Here is an 18,118-nt window from a genome sequence, read left to right as displayed (position 1 = left end):
GTGTGTGTGTGTGTGTGTGTGTGTGTATGTGTGTGTGTTTTAAATGTTACCAACAAAGACTATTTGAAAATTAAGGAATCACAGAGTAAGAAGGAATCCTGAGATGTGACACAGTCCATACTCATGAAACTTGATATTGTGGCTCTTAAATCTCTCCAGAATAACAGATATGAGACTAAAGTAATTGTACAATTTCTAAGATCAAATAAGATGCTGTTAATTTCTCACGCCTCTAGAACAAGAAGCCATAGCTCCATGGTTTGAATTTTCATTAACTGTTTAAATGGCTATTGAAATACCAATGTAGTAAAACAATTCATTGGTTTCTGGCTTCTAGTTATGACAGCCAGCCCTTGAACATTACCTAAATAAGGATGTCACTTACAAAGGGAAAAAAATGATGCAAAAGAAAAACAAATCACAGCTTAAAATACACAATAAAACTGATACTTAGGTTCTTTCTAACTAGAATGTCTTTAGTGTAACTGAATTTGCTGGACATCTCTGCTGCTCTTATATTTTCATTGTTTATTAATGATTTTGCACTGTATATCTTTATAAGCATTTGTCCTTTCTTTGCATTCTAAAGAGTACATGGAGAGTTACTTACAGTCTTAAGAAATTTTTCTGTTTTGTCATAGATTGTTAGAAGATTGAGTGATCCCATATTGGGAAAGGCACAAAACAACATTAATTCAAATGTAATTAATACTATTTAACAATAGTAGAGTTCCAGGTGGACCCAGTGTGATGGTTCATTTGAAGTAATGTCTTTTTTAAAAAAAACAGTCTGTCTAGGCACATGAGAGTGCAGCTTAGTGGGAAAAAATAATGGCTTGAGTTAAGCAGAATTGTATTCAAATGAAGCTCCTGAAATTTCTTAGTGGATGTGATCCTGTACATCTCATTTAACTTCACTGTGCCTCAGGCAAGTTCTTAGGACTTGTGCACTATGTCATAAGATGCCAATATTTTCCAGTCATTCAAGCTCCTTGCACCCACCATATTTTCTTGTTATCTACTCTGGACAAATGGCACTTCTGGAAAGGACCACCTGAAGTGTTCAATGGCTTCTTTCCCTATCACTGTGATTTCCCTACCAAAGCACTCTTCTCTGTCTACCAGCTCCTATAAATATCTACCACATTAAAATAAAAGTTCCTTGAAGGCAGGTATCACTTTGCTTCTTTATAATCTAGAATTTAGAATAGTACTGGACACATAGTACGTAGTACCTAAATATATCATTTCTTACTACAAGGAAGTGGAATTAAAAAAAAATTTTTTTTAATTTGTCATAGTATGTAAATTACTATAGAATTATAATTTAATTTGATTTAGTATGCTCAGGCTCTCAGAATTTAATACAATTCAAATATTTCATTTTATTTTGGGGACACAAAAAACCCAAATATTTGATCCAGATTATTCTATTTTTGGTTAAGGAATCCCAGATTAGAGGTGGCCAGAGTCACTTCTCCCCAAATATCAGCTTCATCCCTTTTATTCCACCATTACTGCTTCATTTCTTTGAGTTTTGAAGCAGTGGATCTTGAATAGTCTTTTAAAATACAAAATATTCCTTGGAAGGATTGTACATTAATTCTTATCATTGAACATATGACTTGTCATCAAGTCTAGGTATGAAGTGGCCTTAGGGATCTTTTGATTGATTAATCTATCCCAACTCCCTGTCTCATGCATGAATTTTCTCTACAATATTCCAGGAAATTGTTTCTCAGTCTCTGCTTAAACACCTCCAGTGATAGAGAATTCTCTATCTCATGAGAGAGCTAATGCCATTTGGGGGTAGCTCCAATTGCTAGTCAGATCTCTCTATATTTAGTTTAAATGTGCCTCTCTGCAATGTTCTCCAAATTCTTGAACCACATATAATATCAAATCTTTTTCTAATGTAGCAAGTCTTCAAATATTTAAAAACAATTGTTATGTTTTTCCTAAGGAAAACATTCCTAGTTTCTTCAAACAATCCTTATGAGATGTGATTTTGCCTCCCTTCGTCCCCTTGGATGCCCTTCCCCAAATGGGCTCCTGCTTATCATTGTTTCCTCTGAAATGCGGTGTTCAGAACTAAACAGAGTAGCAAAGGTGTGGTCTGACCAAGGCAGAATCCTGAGATTCTACTGTTACCTCAGTCATTGGGAATGCTAGTTAACAGAGAAGGAATGGGACAAAGGAATGGGTGTGTCAGAAGGTTAGGGGGATAAGAGAGGGAAGGAATCCTGAAGGACGAGTGAAAGGGTTCCAAAAAGAACTTGAGCTGCTTCTCAGTTGTATAAAGACTTGTCCCTAAACCTGAGAAGAGGGACACGAGGAGGGGAAGCTAATATTGCCATTTCTATTTTAAATTCTAGCGAAAAAAAAGCATGCCAGCAATGCATCTTAATTTTTTGTTTTGTTTTAAATGAACTACTTTTTGGAGAGTAGAAGAAAGGAAAATAGGCTCTCTTTTCACTGTTTGGAATGTTACAAACCACCAAGTTTAATAGACACTATTCTCTGGGTGTTGTCACAATTTTGAAGTTCAATTTAATTCCAAATGGGATATTGTTTTTCCTTTAAATGTGTTTTGTTTGTTTTAACATTGTAGTAGTTTATTTCACAAAAGAGGTGGTTATGTAACAGGAGCAAGAAGTGGATATTAAATGTAAGAAAAACTTTAAAAGCAACAAAAGACATTCATAGTTATTACTGAGCTACTTTAGAATGTTAATGGCTCATTGTAGGGATAATTACTTGAAATGCTTGTTTTTATTAAAAGTAATGACGTGTATGTAGATAATGGCACAATTTTGTATATTTAGGATGGTTATTATGAATGTAGGAATAAGATAATCATCACAAAAATGAATATAGAGGAACTAGAAATGCAGCTTTCAATAACAATCTTTTGAAAATTGCATGTCATGGGGCAGCTAAGTGGTACAGTAAATAGAGCACCAGCCCTGGAGTCAGGAGGACCTGAGTTCAAATCCAAACTCAGACACTTGATACTTACCAGCTCTGTGATCTTGGGCAAGTCACTTAACCCCAATTGCCTTGCTTTCCCCCCTCCAAAAACAAAACAAAACAAAAAAACCAAACAAATAAAAAAAAGAAAATTGCATGTCATGCACTGTAACTTCCTATTTGGATAATGTGAAATATTTGTTACATCATGCATACTAAATCTATTGAAAACAAAGTAAAATAATCCTGCTATCCTCACTGTATTTTAAAAACCCCACATGTGTCTGATAGAATAAGACCCTGTAAAATATGAGATGGTAAAGCCAAGGAGAATGTGTTCCCAGTTCCAAAGGGAATGAAAGCCAGACAATGCCAGATGTTGTTGACACAGTAGTTCCTGACTAACCAGCAGAATGAAAAGATGCATTACTTAGAGCCTTCTGGCAGCCCTAATCTGGATTAACACTGTATAATCAAGGAAAGTCTGATTTTGTACTCTGTAGCATTATATCTAAGGTTCAAATTCAACAAAGCTAATAAAAGAATTAATTAAAATGCCTTCTCAGTATTATTAATGTCTAGATCAAATATCAAGAAAGGGGATCAAATATTTTTAAAAGAACTATTTGAAAGCAATTTAAATTAATTAAGAGAATAGAGGTTGCAACCTTACAATTAAACTGACCTTTCTCATTTTGGGGATGAGAATCAATTATTATTACAGGAATTATGAGACACTGATAAGAAATATGATGCTAAGTAGGTGTAAGGATGAATCTGGTAAAAGAAAATATCTCAACCAACTAGAAAGAGTAAATAAATTAGATATTTATATTAATAATTTCCCTCGAACTTCTGTTCCATGCCCCAGGTGGGTATTGTGCCTTTCTCTGCTCTTTCTGCTTCCCCTGGATATGTAGCTTTCCTTTATTAGAATATAAGATCCCTGAGGGCAGGGACCATCTTTTTGTTTGTAATTATATTTCTACCACTTAACTGTATGACTTATAGCAAGTGCTTAATAAATACTTTAGCTAGCTAACTAGTTAAGCTATATCAATTTTAAGCAAATATTCATTAAAAGTAACTTTCAAAGGAGAAATTAAATAGTGCGATTAAAATAGTGGACCTGTGGAATGCACAGATAACTGCATAATCATAAATTATAATGGATCTTTCTGACTGAAGATGACAAGTGGGATTCCCTGGAGCTAGATTTACTTAACATTTATATTAGTGACTTAGGAACGTGTTTGATATGCACTGTGTCAAAACTCACAGATGACACAAAGATCAGGAGAGTTGTAGATATTATCTTAGGGATAATACGTTAGGTATTATCCCAGGGAAGATCTTGCCAGACTGTGAAAGCATTTTAAAAGAATGGGAAAACGGAAACAACCAAGCTGTGACATTTATTTTAAGTAAAAGGCATGCATCTCTTTCAGATGAATAATATCATTCAGTCAGCTCTCCATTAACCACAAGTAAATTGTCTGCAGAGAAGGAATGAAGTTTCAGTTCTGGTTTTCTTAGCTAGTTCCTCGGCTGACATACATTGCATATAGCTTAAAGACCATCAGGAGCTTTCAGAGTAGGCAGATGGTTGCATAAGTTTACAAATCAGTTCTTACTCCCCACCTCACTTTGTCCTGTCTCCCAGGCCAATCAGATTGCACATAACCATAAATTTTCTCTACCACTCTCCAATAAGAAAGATATGAGCCAAATAAAGAGTAAGCAAACTGGAAGAGGAAGTCAGAAGCTGCTTAAAGGCACAGATCATCTTACTTATATTACCCTTCTCCTCAGCAACCATGTATGATTTGCCATAAACATAGTATACTCAAATGTTTGTTGAACTAAAGGAAGTAAGGTGATAGAAAGATGAAAGCTTAAACCCATGACCTCTAAACTTTTTGGATTGAGCACCCCTATTACTATTAAAATTTTGTGCATGAACCCCCAATGTATTTATATCTATTTATTTACAAATATCATAATACCTCACTATACCAATAGATTGTAGGTATATTACTTATGTACATATTATGTTACACAAAAATAGAAATTTTAAAAGGATGAAATGAAGATGAAATGACATTTTCAAAATAATATTTTATTTTTAACGGTATAAAACAATTTTGTTTTCACTAAAATATTATTAACAATGATATTTTAGTGAGAATGACAATGATTTAAAGAATACTACATTTAAAAAATAACTTTGGTTGAACATTTTGGGATGCAACCATTCTATTCTAAATTTAGTAGATTTTTAAACTTAATTTTTAATGACTGTCATAACAAGAAAAAGATACCTCAGAAACATATATATATGTATATATGTATATAACATATATACACACACACACACACACGTATGTGTATACCCAAACAGAAATAGTGCGTCATTGATGCACTTACTTAATCATAATACTCATTTTTCAATCTCATTTATGTAAATCTTAATTATGATTTAATTATAAGATTTTGTTGAAATTAGGCTAGTAAATTTCAGTCTTCCTTTATGTCAATCAATTGTTCTTACAAGCTACTGAAGCTATTGCTGTTTTATACCTTTACCAAATGAGTTCACAATTCACTGAAATTCTTCATTTGAAAGATTTTAAGCAGTTTAGGAAATTGTTTCCAAATCTCTTAAGCATACAGATGTAAGGGTTTTGTTGGCAAAAGACATGTCTATTTCAGCAGCCAAGAGGAGAAAGAGGAGAAGGTTTTCAAAAGTGACAAATCCTGGAGAGAGACCAAGAATAAATTTTGAGAAAAGGTCATAAGATTTGGTAATTAGGAAGTTATTAACAACCTTGGAAAAGGCAGTTTTAATTCAGTGAGGAGTCAAGGATAAAAAGGAGGTTGAGAACTTGGGAGATTGAAAGGATGACAGTAACCTTGATAAAAACAGGAAAGTACTTAGGAAAAGTGAGTTGGAGAGAAAGACAATAGTCGCTCATTACAATTCATATGTTTCAAATTTTTTCCCAGCCAAATATATATGTATATATATATACACACACACACATATACATATGTGTATGCATATATTAGCTTCTGCTTTCATATTCATTCAATCATACGCTCTATAAGTATTTATTATATGTCATGCATGGCACTAATGCCTCTTCATGGTGAGAATGTCATATTGAATTCTTTTTTCATTTTTAATAGTTCATTTTTCCCCAATTACATGTAAAAACAATTAACCTTTTTTTAAGTTTTTAGTTCAAAATTCTATCCTTCCCTCCCTTCCTCCTTGTGCCCCTTCCTGAGATGGTAACCAATCTGATATAGGTTATACACATGCAATCATGCAAAATATTTCCATTTTAGCATTTTGTGGAAGAAAACTCAAGCAAGACAAAAGAAACAAGAGAAAGTGAAAAATAGCATACTTCAATCTGTATTCAAACACCATCAGTTCTTTCTCTGTAGCAGACAGCATTTTTCATACTGAGTCTTTTGTGATTGCCTGTTATTCACAGTTGTTCATCATATAATATTACTGTGTATAGTGTTTTCCTGCTTCTGCTCACTTCATTCTGTATCAGTTCATTTAAGTCTTTCTGAAATCATCCTGCTTCTCATTTCTTATAGCACAATAATATTCCATTATGATAATATGTCACAATTTGTTCAGCCATTCCCCAATTGATGGGCATCCCTTCAGTTTCCAGTTCTTAGCCACAACAAAAAGAACTGCTATAAATATTTTTGGACAAATAGGTGCTTTTCCCTTTATTAAAAAAAAAAACTCTTAAGGATACAGTTCTAGTGGTGGTATTGCTGGATCAAACAGTATGCATTGTTTTTATAGCCCTTCAGGATAATTCCAAATTGCTTTCCAGAATGGTTGGATCAGTTCACAACTCCACCAATACTATGTGTCCCGGTTTTCCCATATCCCCTCCAAAAAAAGAAAAATTTCTTTTTTTCTGTCGTATTAGCCAATCTGATAGGTATAGGGTGATACCTCAGAGTTGTTTTAATTTAAATTTCTCTAATTAATTGTGATTTAGAGCATTTTTTCATACAACTATAGATAGCTTTGATTTCTTCATCTGAAAATTGTCTGTTCATATCCTTTGATCATTTATCCATTAGGGAATGACTTGTATTCTTATAAATTTAACTCAGTTATCCATATTTGAGAAATGAGGCCTTTATCCAAAATATTTACTGTAAAAAATTTTCCCCAGTTGTCTTTTTTTCATCTAATTTTGATTGCATTGATTTTGTTTGTGCAAAAACTTTTAATTTTAATATAATCAAAATTATTCATTTTATATTTTATAACGTTCTCTATGTCTTGTTTTGTTCTAAATTCTTCCCTTATCCGTAGATCTGACAGGTAAACTATTCCATGTTGCTTAAGATATCATTTGTTATTTCTAAATCATGTACTCATTTTGATCTCATCTTTGTATACAGTGTAAGATCTTGGTCTGTACCTAGTTTCTACTGTACTGTTTTCCAGTTTTCCCAGCAGTTTTTGTCAAATAATGAATTTTTGTCCCAAAAGTTTGGATCTTTGGGATTATCAAATATTAAATTTCTGTGATCATTTACTACAATGTCTTGTGTACTATTCCACTGATCTATCACTCCATTTCTTACCCAGTAACAGATAGTTTTGATGAGTACCACTTCATAAATAATCTGTATATGTTTGGTCATCCTGTGCTGGGAAGGAAAGAAGGAAAAGAAAGAGTTTTGTCTTACCAACCACTAAATCAGAGCACAAACCCACCTACTGAGTGATTTGGTTGTGACAACACTGTTAGAGAGAGGATGGATAATTTACCTGTCCAATTAATGAAAGTGCCTAGTTGTAAGTTATGATATAATCATCCTAAGGGGCCAAAGCTGGGCACAACCACAGGAGGCCAGATGTATACGGAATGAAGGACTGAGTCTGAAGGTGCTAAGTCATAAGAGCCGATGATGGTAGCTTAGTTGTGTTCCAGAGAACTTCTATTGGCTTGATTGGCTGTGAGGGGTTAAGATAAATTGGGACTAATCTTCCCACTGTCCAAATGGCTGATGCCACACCTCTTGTGGTCAGACCACTGCTTCCCAGAAGGGCCCCAGTCTCCAACTTGGACTAGACTGTTATTTTGCATCAAGCTGAGTAGTCCATCCTTCATCATGCATGCACATTCCTTCAAAGGTCATAAGACCAGGCAGCTGAAGTTTTGTAAATAAGGAAAATGCAGAATTTGGCACAGTCCTACTAGTACCTTTATCCCTTGTCTCAGCTATGTATAGGTCATATTTCTGGTCTTTCCTTCTGTCCCTCTTTCTGCCTCTTAACACACATTAGTGTAAATGAGTTTGAGGTTAATATGTTTACTCCCCCTGAGGATAGCCATACTTTCAAACTTGCATGTCTAAGTTAAGAGGCTTTCATTGCCTGCTAAAGGAATTTGAGTTATTACCTCTTACCTCTCTCCCTCCCTCTCTCTCTCTTTCTTTCTCTCTCTTTCTCTTTCTTCTTTCTTCCCAAAGCTACCCATGTAGGTAAATGGGCCTTAATCATTTTAGAGTGCTAGAAAACTAAGAGAAGGGTGCAGGGAGAAACTCAAAGGATCAGTCTATAATCCCTTACCTTCCACACAAGAGGACAAAGTAAATGTTGAAGTAATGTAGTTGCTAAAGACCTGTTCCCAGATGCTAATGTGCCATTGGAAGAAGACCATCTTGTATCTAAGCATTACTGATTTCTTCCTGTCAGAACCTTAGGACCTGACATCTACTTCACTGGGAGTGAACTCTATCCACTAAAGTATATCCCTATGTATAGCCCTATCTCCTTTTCTCTGCCAGTTCATAGATAGGTTCCTATACCTACTCCCCTCACCAGTGTAGCAAGACAGAAAGCATGGACAGTGCTGCTTTGTATCACATATAGTGCTTAGCACAAGGCCTTATGTACATTAAGCACAATGAAAGTATCTAAATTCATAAAAGAAATGCTAATCAAATTGCAACAAAAGATAGACAGCAACATAATCATGTTAAGAGACTTTAATACTCACTTTTTAGTGCTAAGTAAATCTAATGGAAAGCTGAAAATAAAAAAGAAAGCATAGACATCAACAAATTTCTAGAAAGATTAAAATTTTAAAGACTTCTTACATCTTCTAAATGGGAACATTAAAGAATATACACATTTCTCAACATCAAAAGTAACTTTACAAATATCGCACATGTGCTAGGTCACAAAAACTCATGACAGAAATGCTTAACCCATCTTTTACAGATAGCAGTAATTAACTGCATAAAGAAAAAAGGCTCTAAAAACATAAAAACATAAAAAAAAATTGCCATGCAATTAAAGCAATCCTCAGAGGAACTATTACAGTTTTGAAGACATATATTTACAAATATAAAAAGAAAGGGTAAATGAATTGATCATGTATTTTTGTTAAATTAAGAAAATCAATAAAATAACAGTCTCCCCAAAATAAAATAGAAAAAACTTAAAAGTCTCAAGAGAAATAGAACAAATTGGAAAAAGTCTTTTAGAAGATATAAATACAGAGCTATTTTTAACTGACAAAGTTCATGAATCTAATTTTTTAAAAGAAATAGGGAAAACAAGTTATAAAAATAAAAATGGTAGCAATAAAGATTTTGCAATGAACAGAAAATAAAATTATTAGACTTGCTATGGGTAAGAAACTGAGAAATATGCCTAAGAAACTGAGAATTTAAAGGAAAAAAGGATAAGTACCAAAATGCAAAATACCTGAGGTAATAAAAAAAAAAGAAATTTTAATCAACCCAAATATCAGAAAGATAAATGAAAAAAAAAACTAGCCATACATGTGATATCAGATAGGCTCAGGCAGTGGGAACCTTGGCTCCAATGAATTTACCAGTATATTGTATCAAATATACACAGAGAAATTAATACTTGCATTTTTTAAAAGTGGCTCAATAATTAAAAAGCATGACACTCTACCAAATTCCTTTTATGAGACAAATGTGGTTCTTCTACTTAAGCCAGAAGGGATACAACATTGAAAATAGATTAGAAAATATTCTCAATAATGAAATTAGTGCAAAAAATATTTGAAATGCATCTATAACAATATGTCCAAAATATTATTTAGACAATATGTAGGTGTATACATACATAAAAATTGTTTAAAATCAGGAAAATAGCCACATAAACTACAAAATACATGCTAAAATAGAATATAGAAATGCAAAGATAGACTTTGATGAAATTCCATACTTATGTTAAAAACTCTAAAAACCATATGAATAGAAAGAACCTTCTTTAATAGAGTGAAAAGTGTATGATCTGCACTGGTGAAACAGTGGGATCCAACTACAGGCATAAAGCAAGGGTGCCTCCTGTCCATACCACTATTTGATATAATTCTTGAAATTATAGTAATTGTAAGAAGGCAAGAAGTTAGTGGTATAATAGAACTCAGCAAAAACAAAAACAAAAACAACTCCTCCTTATAGATATAATGATTAACTTAGCAAACCCTAGAGAATAAATGGTCTATCACAACAGGAAAGGCAACATTGACCTCAAAGGCAGGAAGACTTGGATTCAACTACTGGCACTGATTTATATTATGTCACCCTTCACAAGTCACTTAACCTCTAAGTGCTCTAACCAACTTGAGAGGACTAAAAATTGCAAAGATGCCCTGCATTGGTACAGGTTGTTCCTCATATCAATGAATCCTAGTCCCCAGTCCTATAATAACAGAGTTCATTTGAAGAGACAAAATGACTAGAACAGCAAAGTGAAGAATAAAAAAAAATCAGGCATGAAAGAGTTGTAGCTTAACAAGATCTCAAAGAGGTAATGCACAAAATTACTTCTGTCTTTCATTGGAGAAAGTTCTGGAAGGAGTAGGAAAAGAGAAGAACATAAGCTCACTAAAAAAGATAAGGAAAATAGATACGTTGGAGGGATTAGGATTAGTGAGTCAATGGTAGAGAAGGTGGGAAAGAGAAATCCAGCAAGTTTGGAATAATTTCTAAGCTCAGATGCTACTTCAGATTATCCTTCTGAATTTTAAGAGGAGTTGACCCAAGGACAATTAAGGAGGATATAAAATGATTGAGGAGAATTAAAGAATAGAACCTGAAAAATTAGATTTAGGAAGAAAAACACAGTTGACAAACCAAAGAAAAGTGGGCAGGGGAAAGGTAACTGAAAAAATTAGTAGGTTAAGCAAATTGATTGAATGAATTTGTGAGAAGAAAACATTGGGGAAACAGGAGATTGGTGAAAGGCTGAAAAGAACACAGATGTGACTGGCTGTAGAATTACAACAAAGGTAAATAATTTTAATGAAGTTGCCAAGTTATTAAGAAGCGATGATTAACTGTCAAAGTTTCAGTCAGGTGTTAGAGTTGAGATATAAATGTCCACAAGTAATTTCAAGAAACAAAATTAAAAATATTAACCATTAAGGTGAATGGGAGAAACGTAGTGTGTTGCACTGAGTGTGCAATGTCTATATATCTGCCACAGCCAAATGACTATGTAGGGTGAGATGCTACCCCCTGAAGAAGATGATGAAAGGAATGAAAGAACACATCTCCACTCAGATTGTTAGGTTTCCTAAAGGAAGCACATGCAGGACTTCAGTGGAGTTGGGGAAGGATTTAGGGTGGAGAAGGGGAGACTTGATCTTTGTAAGGATGACAGAGGACACAAAAGTGTTACTCAGGGGAAAGAAAGAGGGAAAAGGATAGCCTTATCATTAGAGCTTAAAAATAAATTTGAGGCTTTTCCTAAAGAAGAGAGATCTGGATTTTCTGAAGAAGTAGAAGCTGCTTGTTCTCCCAAAAATGATACAGTTGAGTCACAGAAGCTATCAAGGAAGAGATCATCTAATAAGGAGCAGAAAAAGAAGCAAGAAATAGTGGCTGATTCCCTGCTCAAAGGTACTGATGTATGTGTGTGTATTCATGTGAAGAAATCCAGAAATCAAAAGGGATAAGCATAACGGAAAATATTTTGTTGAAGGTCAAAGGAAGGAGAAACAGAAGTTGTTATTTTCACTAAAATATTCATTGGACTATACTACTGGTTGTTGTCCTTCATTCTCAAAGAGGACCAAAATGACATCACTGTACTAGAGTCAAGGTTCAATGTGTCTGATGGTGGCTGATCTGACCAATACAAACTTGGAATGCTGTATCACAGGTTGGGCAGAAATAGTTGATGTGAACATTTGGGGTGGATATTCTAAATCTGCGCATCCTGTGTTTTATTTGAGCTGTTTCAATTCTGCCTTTTTTTTGCTCATACAACACAGCACCTTTTCTGACATGGGCATACCGTGCTGAGTCTCCCATGTCACGCAATCAATTCCAAAGTTCTTAAGAGAGACCTCAAGAGTGTCCTTGTATCACTTCTTCCGAACATCACGTAAACACTTATCCTGTGGGAGTTCTCCATAAAACAGTCTTTTTGGCAAACATACATTTTGCAATCTAACAACATGGCCAGTCTGTGGGAGTTGTGCTCTCTGAAGTAGAGTGTGAATGCTTGTCATTTTAGTTCAAGTAAACCTCAGTTTACTGAGTTTACCTCAGTGTCTGGTTCCTTGTCCTCCCAGGTGATCTTCAGAATCTTCCTAAGACAATTCAAATGGAATGCTTTCATTGAGGATGAACACAGCATCGAGGTCAGCTATTGCACTGATGGTAAATTTTTCAACTTGAAAAGGCTACAAGCCAAGACCAATGTGGAGGGATCATTAGTGCATGATATTCTGTTTGTGGATGATTGTGCACTCAATGCAACCTCTGAAGCTGAGATGCAATAAAGCATGGATCAGTTCTGTGCTAATTCTGGCCTAATAATTAACACCAAGAAAACACAGGTGCGCCATCAGCCAGAACCACACATCCATACATGGAACCATTTATAGCAAATGGAGAAGTTTTGAATTCGTTTGATGATGAGTTCATTTACCTGGTTAGTGTACTTTCCAGGGATATACTCATTGATAATGAGGTTGACACACACATTGCCAGACCTAGCTCAGTGTCTAAGTGACTCTGAAGGAAAGCATGAGAGAGAAGAGGCATTAGACTGACTACCAAACTGAAGGTTTACAGAGTTGTTGTTCTGACCTCATTGTTATGAAACACCTGTGAAAACTGGACAGTATACCAGTGCCATGCCAGGAAACTGAATCTCTTCCATTTGAATTGTCTTAGGAATATACTGTAGACCACCTGGTTAAGAAGAAAAACTAGATGAAGAGTATAGGGAAAAACCACAAGTGTGTATATGTGTGGGTCTCATATATATCACAAATATATATATATGTATATATATATATATTTTACATATACATACACCTATGTGATCTAAACAATCAATAAAATAATAAATCAAGCTGTATAAATGCTCACAATGAAAATTTAATGATCAGCTATCACTAGCAAGTTTGAGCTGGCTCTAACATGCTTTTGCAGAGAGGCATGATCTGGTAGTGATCAAGGACTTCAATTATTCAGACATCTTATAGAGTTCTCTCTCCCCACCAAAAGCAAATCAGCTAATAGTTTCTTAACCTGTCTTAGTGATAATTTTACTTTTTAAAAGGTGGAGGAACCAACAAGGTGAAATTATATTTTGGTTGGGATTCTCACTAATGGACTAATTGGTTTCTGGAGTGGAAAGGATGGGAAAATTGGGAAGTAACCATCCCATTTATGATTTTAAAAAGAATGAGGAAATATAGGCATAATTTTATGTGAACCCCAGATTTTAAGAAAACATATTTGAAGGGTTTCAGAGGAAAGATGAGTAGGATCCCATAGAATAGGAAGTAGTCAGTTAATTAAGAATGAGAGATACTCAAGAATGAAACTCTGAAGATACAAAATGAAACAATTCTAATAAGGAGGGGAAATGTCTGAAAAGACTGATGTGATGGTGATGCACAAGAAACTGACCGATTTTTAGTTTTTCAAACGAAATCTATAGAAAATGAAAGCAATACCCAGCAATGGAAAATGGATATGAATGTGTGGCACTGTCCTGTAAAAATAGTCTCTAGAATGCTCAGAATAAGTTCAGGCTAGGAAAGCAAGTTAAGGGTCACAAAAACACTTCTTCTAGCATTATTATTATTGGGAGAAACAAGAGGACTGAAGTAAGGATAAGACCTTTTGAGGTTTGGAATTGGTAGGCTAAGAATAACTGACAACAGAGAATTGTTCAATTTTCCTTTTGTTTGTCTGCAAATAATAACATTAGTACCAGCAAAGACAACAAACTATTGATAGAGAAGTGATACCCAAAATAAGTGGGTAGTAATATCCCATCTTTTTGTCCTTAATGAATTCATATTACCTGGCCCAGGAGAACTACATCCTCTGGTACTGATAAAATGAACGATATCTTTGCTGAGTCACTGATATTTGAAAGATCACTGAAAACAGAAGAGGTAACACAAAATTGGAGAAGGTCGAATGTCATCCTGATTTTTAAAAAAGGAAAGAGAAGAGAGTCTATAAACTATTGGCAGTTGAACTTCAAATTTTGGGGGAAATTCTAGAAAGGATAAAGATAAATTAAATAGATCATTAATGAATATTTCAAAAGTGGAGTCACGATTACAAAGATCCAACATGGCTTCATCAAAAACAGATTATACCAGATTACCTTTTTCAGTTTTGGGGAGCTTAGAAAGGATTACTCAAGTAAGAGATGAGGAGAATGTTTATGGATATAGTTTTTTAGATTTTAGGAAAGCTTCTTGTGGAGAAGAAGGGAAATGGATTAAATAATAAATAATACACAAAAATGAATTCAGATCTGGTGGATGGCCAGACTCAAAGAGTTGTTAATGGTTCAGTGTCAAGGTAGCAGATTTCCAGTAGAGTACCACCAACAAACTGTGCTTAGTCATGTACTCAAAATTAACATTTACATTAATGACTTCATAAAGGCGTGAATGATATGCTCATCAGATTAATAGACACAAGCTGGTAAGGATAGCTAACAGGATGAATGCCTGAGTCAGAATCTAAAAATACCTTAACAGGCTAGAAAGCTGAGCTGGATCCAACAAAATGAAATTCAGTAGGGATAATCAAAAAGTCTTTCACTTGGCTATGAAAAATTAATTTCCTAAGGACAGGCATGGAGAGACAATAGTTTTTGTTTTGTTTTGTTTTGTTTTCTAAAAAGGATCACTGGATAGTAAATACAATATGAAGCCAGAGTGTGATATAGCAGCCAAATAAAGATAACACCATCTTGGATTGTATTATAAAGAAAGTGGTTTCCAGGAATAGTCACTCTGCGCTCATCAGACTTGATCTGCAGTGTTATGTTCGGTTCTGGGCAACGTAATTTTAAAAAAGAAATCGATAAGATGGAGGGCATTCAGAGAAGGACAACCGGGATGATGATATACCTTGAATCCATGATATTTGAGAATCACTTAAAAGAAGTGGGTGTGTTTAGCCCGGAGAAGAAAGATTGGGGTCAGGGGAAGAATATGATAGCTTTCTTTAATTATTTGAGGGGACATCATATGGTTGATGGATTAGATACATTTTGTTTGGCCCCAGAAGACAGAACCAGGAGTAATGAAATGAGTCGTTCAAGTTGCAAAAAGGCAAATTTAGACTTGAGGTCAGGAAAAAATTTCCCAACAATGAACATTTAAACTGTCATAGCCTACTTCAAGGGATGGTAGGCTCTCCCTATTCAAGGATATATATATATATATATATATATATATATATTCAATATATATTCAAGCAGAGCCTGAACATTTACTTGTAAGTTATTGTATATGCCGAATATATCCGTGTAGTATGAATTGTACTAAATGGCTGCTGAGGTCCTTTCATGCTCTCAAATTTGTGTTTAGATATTGTTTAAAAAAAAAAAACAGAATATTTCAAAAAACAAGATTAGATAAGTTCCAGAAGTAGACCAGTATTTTATAAACTCAGCTATAGGGATAAATCTTCTATGTAACCTAATATAATTTGGTGGAAATTAGTTTTAGACCAGTACTACACATCAGATAGCACAATAAGCTCTAAATGTGTACTTGACCTAAACAAAAAATCATATCATATAAAAGCCAGACTATGAGAAAATATGGAATGGAAAAAAATTCATTAAATATCTGATAAAAAATTTATATGCAAAATATGCAGGGACACGTATTATGCACACATATGTGTGTATATAATAATATTAATATAAACACATGTGTGTGTATTCATGAAAAGAGATAAGACCAGGAGATATTCCCCCAGGATAAATAACCAAAAGATATGAATAGCTTTTGGAAGAAGAAATGCAATGGTTAAAACACAGAAAAAATGTTGCTCTAAATCAGTAGTGATAAGGAAAAGTGCAAATTAAAACAACCTATAGGTCTCACCTCCTACTCATCAAACTAGCAAAGATGAAAAACTATTGTAAGCCAATGATGAAAGAGCTATGAAAGAGATAGTCACGATAATGAATTTGAAATGCCCTGGCAACCAAATCACTAGGTTGTTTATACCCTTTGACCTAATAATTCCACTTACTAGACAGATGTCCCAACAAGGTCAATGACATAAAAGTCCTAAATATAGCAAAATATTCAGAGAAATATGATATATGTGATAACAAAAAATCAAAATATGGATGCCCCTTGATTGGAAATTGGCCAAATAAATTGTGGTATATACGTTCAATGGAATGTAATGAGAATGAGAAAATATGAGAATTCAGAGAAATATGAAAAGACTTGTATGAAATAAGGCAGAGCAGAGAAAGAACCAAGAGAATCATATACACCAGGGATAGATGATAATGTTGAAAAGTGTTGAAAATTTGATGATTAGTAATGATCAGTCTTAGTCTGATATAACTCTAAGGAACACACCCTCTAGATAGATGAATACTAAGGATGTGGAAGGTGATATAGAATGTCAGACAGTCATTGGGTCATCTGGCTTCATTTAAATGTTTTTCTTTGCTAGAAGGGTGAGAGATGTGAGGGAGGGTGAGGCCAGGGAATGGCGAGATGGTTAAATGGAAAAGTTTATTGTATAAAACAAAAAGGCACACTGAGATTTAAATGTATATGTATCTATATATATACATATGTGTATGTATGTACACACATGTATACATGAACATATATATACATTGTATATGTGGCAGTGTATATGTGTGTATGTATATATGCTATGTGCATATGCATATTTCTGTGTATATTATGTGTGTATATGCACATATATACAAATTGTTATTCTTATTCAGTCATTTCAGTTGCATCCAACTCTTTGAGACCCTATTTGGGGTTTGCTTGGCAAAGATACTGAAGTGGTTTGCCATTTCTTTCTCCAGTTCATTTGCCAGATGAGGAAACTGAGGCAAACAGGGTTAAGTGACTTGTCCAAGGTCACACAGCTAGTGTCTGAGGCTAGATTTGAACTCAGGTTTTCCTGACTACAGGCCCAGCTATCTATTAAGTCACCTAGCTGAGTGGGCAATTCCCCATATAAGCAGTGATCATCCTATAACTGCTGTTTCATAGTTTCTAAAAGCATATAGCAATGACTTGACAGAAAGTCCTGAGTTCAAATCCTAGCTCTGACACCCACTGGCTGTGTGTGACTCTGGAACTCACCAAACACAGAAGCCACTTGTGGAATCCTACAAGGTGCTTAGCATTTGTGACCTTTCTTTGGGATGGATGATTAGGGGAAAACTCAGTAATCCAGGGCCAGGATCGCATCTACCTCATTTGGGATAGGTTGCTATTTTTGTTGTGTTCGTCCTTCGTTGCCAAAGAAGACCATGTCATCAGGGAAATGATGACACGACTTGCACTTGACTTTGTTTTGAGTGAGGGAGGGCTATGCAGGTCACCAGCCTCACTTCTCCTCTGGAGTCATCTGAATCCAGTGACCAGATATTCCTTAAGATGACTGGAGATGACCCAGGATGCAATGGGAGACCTTGGCCAAGGTCTATTCAGAAACTCACTTAGGGTGAGGTAATGCTCATTCAGTGAATAGGCCTCTTTAAGAAGTAGCCAGGATACCCTCACTGATAGAGTCACACATTCCTGAAGTACTGCCATTAAATGCAGCACAATAATGACGA

Source organism: Notamacropus eugenii, chromosome 5 (genome assembly GCF_028372415.1).
Source record: "Notamacropus eugenii isolate mMacEug1 chromosome 5, mMacEug1.pri_v2, whole genome shotgun sequence".
In the NCBI taxonomy this organism is placed as follows: domain Eukaryota; kingdom Metazoa; phylum Chordata; class Mammalia; order Diprotodontia; family Macropodidae; genus Notamacropus; species Notamacropus eugenii.
Note: the sequence above shows the minus strand (reverse complement) of the source record.